At 35.6% G+C, this 9710-nt stretch overlaps 1 protein-coding gene across 1 annotated transcript in view; it reads left to right on the top strand.

Annotated features, from left to right (window-relative positions):
- Positions 1 to 9710, top strand: part of LOC107693618 (protein TANC2-like) — a 94952-nt gene that overhangs the window by 22223 nt on the left and 63019 nt on the right. The window lies entirely within an intron of this gene.

Raw genomic sequence — 9710 nt, 5'->3', positions numbered from 1 at the left:
ATTTTCCCCAAAAAGGTTGTGGGGGGGGGGGGGCCATATACTTGTGGCCGAGCCAGCCAGGGCCACGGAGGATCCGCCATGGCCTCCTGAGTCCCCTGCTCCACCACGGCGGCCAGAACTGCCCGCTCCGCCACGGCGGCCAGAACTGCCCGCTCCGCCACGGCGGCCTGAACTCCTTGATCCGCCCTGGAGGCTCTCCTTGTGGTGTCTCTTGTGTTTTTGCTGTTCACCTTTTATTAAATCTGTTTATTAGAATTACCCCTTTGCCTTCGTCTGCCTTCCTGGGACACAACCGTAACAGTGTGTGTGTGTGCGTGGCCCAATCAGACCAAAACACATTGCTAAAATGTGTGTGTGTGTGTGTGTGTGTGTGTGTATATATGTGTATTATTTATTTGTGTGTTCAAAAGGTACCATTCAAAAATGTTTTTTTTTATTTTTTCAAGCATCAATACTTTTATTTATCAAGGATGATTACATTGAGCAAAAGTGACAAAAGATGTACAAAAGATTTCAAAATGGAAGGAAACACTGTTTAAGTGCTTTTAAACTTGCTGTTTATAAAAAAAAAAAAATCCTGAAAAAAGGTTTCTGGTTTTCACAAAAATATTAAGCAGCACAACTGTTTTTGATAAGAATTGATAAGAGTAACAATATATAATGAACTGTATAAAGATATAATTGATGTATATAATAGATCATAGGTGCATGTACATATTAATTATAAATATATGAAAAACAGAAAACAGTTATTTTAAATTGTAATTATTTTTCACAATAATACTGTTTTACTGTATTTTTGATCGACAATAAATTTTTCTACCATAATATTATCCGTTAAGTGTACTTTAATTATTTCCATTAACCCTAAAACACAACGTAATGCAATGCAGAGTGCAATTCAAAATATGGCTAAAACACCTGTATAAAATCATATTAGTGAACACCTATTTTTATAACATGTTATATTCTTGTTTTATGTTGTTTCCATTCATTGCCTCTCAGTATAGTGTGTTTCTCTGTTCATCAGTGTGAAGGTAAGTGTGTAAGTCATGACAGGGCTGTCACTCTGCTGTCACACTGAGGACAGACGTCTCTCTCCACACACACACACACACACACACACACAAGCTTTAACCTTCACAGCTGAAACATGAAGGCATGAGAATAATGAGAAAATAAAATGGCACTAGATCAATAAATCACAGGAACACATCAATGCAACGACTACTAACGGTAACCCATAGGAAACTACAGTGGGATAGACGGCGCTTGCAGCTGAAACTCGCTGACCTCCGGCCATTTAAATGGCTGTCAGTGTAAACGGCTTGTAAAGAGGAATGTTGCTGTGATGAATTTAATCTGATGCCCATATTTCTGTCCTAACTGAGGCCAGCACAGCCTCTTCAGACCTTCAGTGCTGTATATTCAGGGCGTCTGGAGCACATGGCGCTAATGAGCCTCTGAATCTGGCTCAGTCCTGCTACAGCGTTGCTAATCTTTTCTAAGTGGTTGTCAGGGCGTTGCTTTGTTGTTGCCAAGGTCTTCTGTGTGGTCATCAACTTTTTTTGGGGCTGTTGCTAGGTTGTTCTGAGTGGTTGTCAGCCATTTCTGTGTGGTTGCTAGCAGTTTTGGGGAAAGTTACTTTTAAAAGTAATGCACAATATTGCATTATTTCCATAAAAAAGTAACTAATTACATTACTTAGTTACTTTTTATGGAAAGTAATGCGTTACGTTACTTTTGCGTTACTTTTTAAATCTGGACAGGGCTTGCTTGTTTGTTTTTAAAATAAAAAAGTTCTATTTTTGGCAAATATAAAAGCCTTTTCACACCAAAAGTGAAATGAATAAGCCTCAGGCTGAAGGGAAAGTAAATTTACGTCCGTACAGTAGAATGCAGAAGAAGACATTTCAACACACTTATTAGGACGGTTGAACTGGATCATCGAAGGTCAGAAGCAAAGACATTGGGTAATAGAATGGGATTAAATACATAAAGGATATTTGTGTTGTTTAACATTTAATTATTGCAGGTTTGCGTCATATTCTGAGTTGCATTATTTTTATTCATTTTGAGGAATACTGAATCTGTGGGGGTTTTTTTGTGAGTGAGATGAATTAATGCATATTCATATTTATTTTAGAACTACAGTAACATCTTCTGATTTCTCTCAACATGGGGACAGGAGAGCTGTCCATCAATAAATTGGAAAAACATTAACTTGCATTACTTATTTGAAAAAGTAACTCAGATATTCTCTTGTAAATTAAAAAGTAATGCGTTACTTTACTAGTTACTTGAAAAAAGTAATCTGATTATGTAACTCGCGTTACTTGTAATACGTTACCCCCAACACTGGTTGCTAGCAGCTAAAATGATTAAAACCATACAAAAAAAAATTATTGTAAATAAAAAAAACTTTAACTGAAATTATATATAAACATCTGATTTCAGCTCGTTACCAAGGCATTTCTCATTTTCCTTTAGTTTAACTTGATATAAAATAATTCAACTAAAACTTAAATAAAAAAGACGGTAACACTTTATTTTAAGGTGTCCTTGTTACACATGTTACATGTACTTACTATTATAATAACAATTCATTATGCATAATTACATGCAAGTAACCCTAAGCCAAACCCTAATCCTAACCCTAACCATATAGTAAGTACATGTAGTTAATTAATATTACTCAGTACGTATATGTATAATTACACTGGAACAAGGACAGCTTAAAATAATGTGTAACCAAAAAGACATAAAAAAACAAAAAACAAAAAATGACAAAACACAAAATTCTAACTAAAATTAAATTAAAACCAAAAATATATAAAAATAAAAACTAATTCAAAATAGTAATAAAACTATAATATGATATAATATTTTCTTTTTTTCTTTTCACGAGCTTATCCTCAATTCTCAGGTATTGTACCTAAATACAAAAATTAAGAAGTTTAAAATATTTTCTTAAGCATTTTTTAATAAATCTTTAAGAGGTTATTTTCAATTATTTGAATTTGTAAGTTTTGCTCTAAAAATACAAAATAGTCTTAACTTTTCTTTTCTTTAAATTAAAAAATAGTAGTTAGGACTGCAATACAAGAGCTTTATTTTATCTGTATGCACCAAGGGTCTGAGAGTAACGCAATTTCAATTCTCTGTATGTATGTGCTGTACATGTGGAAGAATTGACAATAAAGCAGACTTGACTTGACTTGACTTATTCTTAAAAGTGTTTTGTCATTGTCATTTGATATGGTCCAGAAATTTAAATTTTTTTGAAGTCTCTTCTACTCACCAAAGCTGCATTTATTGGATCCAAAATACAGTAACAGTAATATTGTGAAATATTATTACAATTTAAAATAACTTTTCTATTGTAATTTATTATAAAATGTATTTGATTGCTGTGATCAAATCTGAATTTTCAGCATCATTACTCCAGTCTTCAGTGTCACATGATCTTCAGAAATCATTCTAATATGCTGATTTGCTGCTCAAGAAACATTTCTGATTATTATCAATGTTGAAAACAGTTGTGCCCTCTTTATAGTGGAAAAAGGTTTCAGATTATTCAAATGTTCTTCAGACTAAGAAACGATTCTTCTATGGCACTGCTGCGGAAAAAAAAAACCTTTTGGAAACTTTATTTTTTATTTTGATTATACCCCTGAATATGCTGTCTGAGTCCCTATAACAGACCCCGTTCACCCTGCTTTGAATATAGTGGATCCACATTCAGCCCGTCAGCACACATGTCAGCTTCTCTCCTCTCCACCTCCACACTCTTGCCCTCGTCTGCTGGGAGCAGATTGAAGAGCAACTCATTTGTGAACAGGACCTGTTGCTGAGGCTGACAAGTCCATCACTGTCCTGTCACTGCCAGCAGCTTGTCTGTGCGGAGTTTCAGTAGGTGGCAGATCCAAAAAAATCTGCCTGATGGACGAGTCTGATGTGTTTGCTCTGCTCTGCTGTAGTCACTTGAGGTGAGCTGGATCGCCCATAGTCATCTGTCCTGCTAGCCTGCCGGAACCTTCGCTGCAGTTTCCTCCATAATTGCACAGATGGCCATCTACTTATGAGGCATTATGAATTTTGAACTGTTGGTTGCAAGTGTTTAAAAGTGTTTTGGCACAAACTTTCATTGTTTTATATTAAAAATATGTGACCCTGGACCACAAAACCAGTCTTAAATTGAGATCTATGCATCATCTGAAAGCCGAATAAATCAGCTTTCCTTTGATGGATGTATGGTTTGTTAGGATATGACAATATTTGGTTGAGATACAACTATTTGTAAATCTGGAATCTGAGGGTGCAAAAAAAATCAAAATATTGAGAAAATCGCCTTTAAAATTGTCCAAATGAAGTTCTTAGCAATGCATATTACTAATCAAAAATTAAGTTTTAATATATTTACAGTAGGAAATTGACAAAGTTTCTTCATGGAACATGATCTTTACTTAATATCCTAATGATTTTTGGCATAAAAGAAAAATCAATAATTTTGAACCATACAATGTATTTTTGGCTATTGCTACAAATATACCCCAGCGACTTAAGACTGCTTTTGTGCTCCAGGGTCACAAATAAGCAGTGAAGTTGTTTTGAAATTTTTCCACCAAATCAAGGCCGCATGGTGTGACAAACATGCAATCAACAAACAAATAAATAAAAACACGTGTCCACCAGATCAAAGCCACGAGGTGTGAAAAACAAGCAGAAAATAAACACAAAATATTATTATTTAAAAAAACTTTTGTCGGCCAAATCAAAGCCATGTGGTGTGACAAACATGCAATAAATAAATAAATATGATTAAAATATTAAATAAATATTAAAATATTATATAAATATTAAATAATATTTTTTTTTAACTATGTCCGCCAATTCAAAGCCATGTAGTGTGGCAAATGTGCAAGAATGAATGTTGAATGTTGCATGTTGAATGCTGGTTAGATGATTTGAAACTATTTCACAAACTTTGTGATAAGTAGATGCAAAAATACAAAAACCGTAACTATTGTGTGATTATTGCTGTAATTGTTGCACGTCAGATCTTTAATTGTAGTTTGCTGAAACTCCAAACGAATCATTCTAATGTGGCATTGTTTAATGTCTGGAAATATAATTACTGCAAATGAAAAAAATATGTTTGCAGAAGTATTGCTAGTATGCTGAAAAAGCCCCAAGATTGCCCAGATGAAACACACAGGACACAATTATAACTAGAGCACAATTGCCTTCTAATTGGCCTCTACTTGTGAATAATTAAAATAGCTGTCGCTTTCCTGGATAAAACACCCACTGTTCAGAGATTATTCAGTCTGTGAATCTGAAAGACAGCTGTGAAAGAAAATAAATGAACACTCGAAAAAAAAGTAGAGATGAAGTAAAACAAAAAGAGTACAGCATAAATATTATATTTCAAATCACTGAGACACTGTTGAAGAAGTGCCTCATATTTTTTTTCTGAACAAGGAGACTTGTCAAACAGCACATAGAGTTAAATTATCACTTTGAAGAAGCTACAGAATTTGGTATTTGAGAAAGGAGTCGTGATATAATAAATTTACAATATATGTGTGGCCCAAATCACCCTAGTAGCATGTGATTCCATACAAAGGAATAGTTAACCCAAAAATGAAAATTTGCTGAAAATGTACTCCCCCTCAGGCCATCCAAGATGTAGTTGCGTTTGTTTCTTCATCATATTTGTATAAATGTAGCATTGCATCACTTGTTCACCAATGGATGCTCTGCAGTGAATGGGTGCCGTCAGAATGAGAGTCCAAACAGCTGATAAAAAAATCACAATAATCCACACGTAATCTACACCACTCCAGTCCAAAATTATGGATTATGGACTCGTGTTTTATCTGGAATTAACAGTTTGAAGTTAAATAACTCTTAATGATGGATTTGTTTCTTACAAACACGCAGCTTTTGGCTTCTCAAGACGTTAATTACGTTAATGTTAATTGCTGGACTAGAGTGGTGTGGATTACTTGTGGATTATTGTGATGTTTTTATCAGCTGTTTGGACTCTCATTCTGATGGCACCCATTCACTGCAGAGGATGGAATGCTATATTTCTCCAAATCTGATGAAGAAACAAACGCAACTACATCTTGGATGGCCTGAGGGTGAGTAGACCCCCAAATACTGATTTCTGATTCTGATTCTCTGCTCTTATTTTTTTGAGACCAGAGCTGTTGAAGAGGAAAGTGTGTGTGTTTTTTTTGTTTTTTTTGCAGGACATCTATTTCGGATATATGTTAAATACTAGGACATATAGAGCTTTAAAAGACACAAATCAAACATAACAAAATTTCACTGTAGCACCTGTAATTATGTAAAATGAAAAAAAGTGCCTGAACACTTGAAGCACCGTATTAATGCATACTTCTACAGAAAGCTTCATATTCTGTAAATGTGCTTCCATAAATGAGAATATGAGTGTGAGAGAGGATGACTAAAGTGAATGTAGATATATGTGCTCTTGTCTTAACAGATGTCTGTGTTATCGCTTTATCACTGATGATTCATTCAAGTGCATCTGTTCACTTTAAAGTGAGTGTGCTCAATAACACTTTCTGCTGTTGTAGCACTGACACACAGGTGATATGGACAGAATACAATCGGTCATTTCAGTGAAGCTGTTAAGTTATGAAATTATTGTCTGTGTGTTGCATTGACAGCTTTATTTTTTTTAAATAAATCCTTTATATCCTAAAAATAAGTATGTTGTTTTAAAACTCTGCTAACTGTTATAGATGATGATGATGATGGCCAGTGGGAAGAAACCGTTCTTGTTCCTGCATGTTGTGTTATCGGTGTGTCTTATCCTCAGTCTGGAGGTGTGTAAGTCCTGGACGGAGGGCAGAAGTGCACCAATTATCCTCACAGCAGTCCTGACTGTCTGTTGCATACTTTTTATGCCTGATTTAGTGGCTGAACCAAACCAGACGGTTATAGAGGTGAACAGGACAGACTAACTGATGACTGTTTCTGCAGGCTGAACCAGACAGCCGGTGATCTACAGATTGGGAAGGGCACAGAGAGCTTGTTTGTTTTGGTTTAAAGATGTTCAGAGATGATGGTGTTGAAGTCTACAGATAGGATTCTTGCATAAGAGCCTTGCATTATCGAATATGAATATAGCTGCAAGCAGCAATATGTGGAGTCCAAACAGAACAGAAAGAAGTAGGATATTAAATGCACAGATGTTACATAACTAATCGACTTGCAAAGACAATATAGAACTAGGAATAATATCAAAAGACAATATACAGAATTCCAAAGCAGTACAGTTCAGATTCTTTGGCTTAAAGGGACAATTCACACAAAAATGAAAGTTCTGTCAGCATTTACTCTCATTCCAAAGCTGTATGATTTACTTTCTTCTGTGGAACACAAAAGAAAATATGTTGAGAAGTGTTTCAATGTTTTTTTGTACATAAGTTAAAATCAATGGGGTCCAGTGTTATTTTGCACCCCATTGACTTTCATTGTGTGGACAAAAACAGTTTTTTGGGTGAACTGCCCTGAAATGTAAACTGATATTTCCTACTGACACACTACAGCAAAAGATAGAAATAACTGGCTTAAAACCATTTTTGTTCTGGTGAAAATACTAGTGGCCTAAGACTTTTTACAGTATATACTGCTCTGACTTACAGAGACTATAGTGTAGTATTAGGTCTTGATTACCCTAATTTCTATCCACCTGCTTTAATGATTTCAACTCAACAGCTCAAAAACTGTTAGCCGCAGCTTCACTACTTGGGCCCCTAATGAATCTCACTCATCCGAATCAGTGCTGTGGGATAAATGTGGCCCCCAGTGATCACAGTGTGTATAATCGCCTCCACTCTAATGAAAAATACAAGCTCGCAGGCGTCTCAGTAAGAGTCGAGACCGAAACCCGGGATCAACCTGAACTCTGAGCATCTGCACATCATGCGTGGATCATATAATACTGAAGTCATTCCTGATACTCAGCGGGAGTCCAAAAGAAACCTCACAGACCCCATGATAGTCTGGGCCTGTTGAATTGTGGTGATTGTGTTAATGTTGTTATGCTAGATGGATCAGTCCTTATTGTTTATGCTGCTGTGATAACTCTGGTCTAATTTCCTTAGCCTAATTAAAAGAAATGTATGTCTTTATCTCACCCTCTCACCTCCCCTGCTCGCTTCCTAATGGAAAATTGATGGTTGTGACAGTAAATTCCTGTTTGATGTGCTGTAACAAGAAAGCAATTTCCTTAAGAAAATAAGAGGCAAGCAATCACCAATGTACACATAATGGCTGAAGCTAATTTAGCATTGGTTAATCGAAAGTCCTCAGCAGAGATATGTCAGTGCGTTTCTGTGGTCTGTGGAGCATTTAGACATCCCTCTGCGGTTGATTAGTTAAAGCCAACATGGGTAAATTCTGCGTCACCAAACAGAAATGCAAAACTATCCATTTCCTACACTTCTACACTTTCAGTCCATTGGCTTAAAAAAAAATGTCTGTGTTTTTTGACCGTGCTATGAAAGTCAATGGCGTCCGGTGTTGTTTTGGATCCCACTGACTTTCGTTTTATGGACACAAATATTCTTCATGTTAGTGTTAAATGAACCTGCTCCAGAGTAGGTTTGAGTTTATGGGCATCTTGCTGATATAATAACTCCAATATAAGTTTTGTAAAACAGAGAAATTTAAAATTGTGTCCAATCACAAGTGATTAAATCCAGATAACTCCAAAATCAATATACAAATAAAGGGCTTGGGAAGTTAAAAAGCAAACTGAGCAATGTTTTGATAGTGCCACAGAGACTCAGCGTTTACACCATGACTCAGCAAATACTTTACTTATAGTTGTCTCTGAATATTTACCCGGGATACGGGAAAGCAATTAAAAACTAGAGGAAATTATACACACCTGAAAAGTTTATTAGAGGTTTATTTTATGTTACAGGTTTATTTGACCTGCACCGACTTTTGGGTTGTTGGAAATACTAGTTAACCTATGATTTTTTTTCCTAGAAGTTTTGTGACTTTTCTCATTTAGGGTCATGAACATGCCTGCAAAGTGTCAGACCTCTGATTATGATGCTTGCATATTTCCTGCATATTTCATGGTTAAAAATGTTTTTGACGTATTTTATGTCTATGTAACGGTATGAAAATTTCTTATCATGATTATATTGACCAAAATTATCACGGTTATCAGTTTTATCACGGTATTGTTAACGTGCTGGAGATGTTCAAAAAGTACAGAGTCGGACACATAAATCACTTCACCAAGTTTTATATTTAAAAATCAACAACTGATTAATAAATTATGTATTTTATCTGCCCCATAAATAATTCTGGATAGCTTATCTGAATTGTTTAAATGTGTAGAATCCACATAAGCTTGTTTTTCATCAACCGGTTAAAATTGACAGCAGGGCATAAAAATTCTGTCCGTTTTTGTCCAGACAGAAACTGCACACAGACTGAATGTAAATATAGATCTCTGTAAATCCACTCTCTGACAGCAGGTGGCGCTAATGGAAAAGCTGAATTAGAGCTGTTTCCCGTAACCTCTGAGGACAAAGCAGTATTGCGATTAAGAAGACTTCCTTTAGGTATTACATGGAGCGACGATGAAAACAAAATGCCATCGAATCGTTTCTGAAGACAGTTAGAACCTTCAGAGGTACATTCATGTA

This window comes from Sinocyclocheilus anshuiensis, unplaced genomic scaffold (assembly GCF_001515605.1).
Source record: "Sinocyclocheilus anshuiensis isolate Anshui unplaced genomic scaffold, SAMN03320099.WGS_v1.1 scaffold546, whole genome shotgun sequence".
Lineage (NCBI taxonomy): Eukaryota > Metazoa > Chordata > Actinopteri > Cypriniformes > Cyprinidae > Sinocyclocheilus > Sinocyclocheilus anshuiensis.
This window is presented reverse-complemented; position numbering and strand designations above follow the sequence as displayed.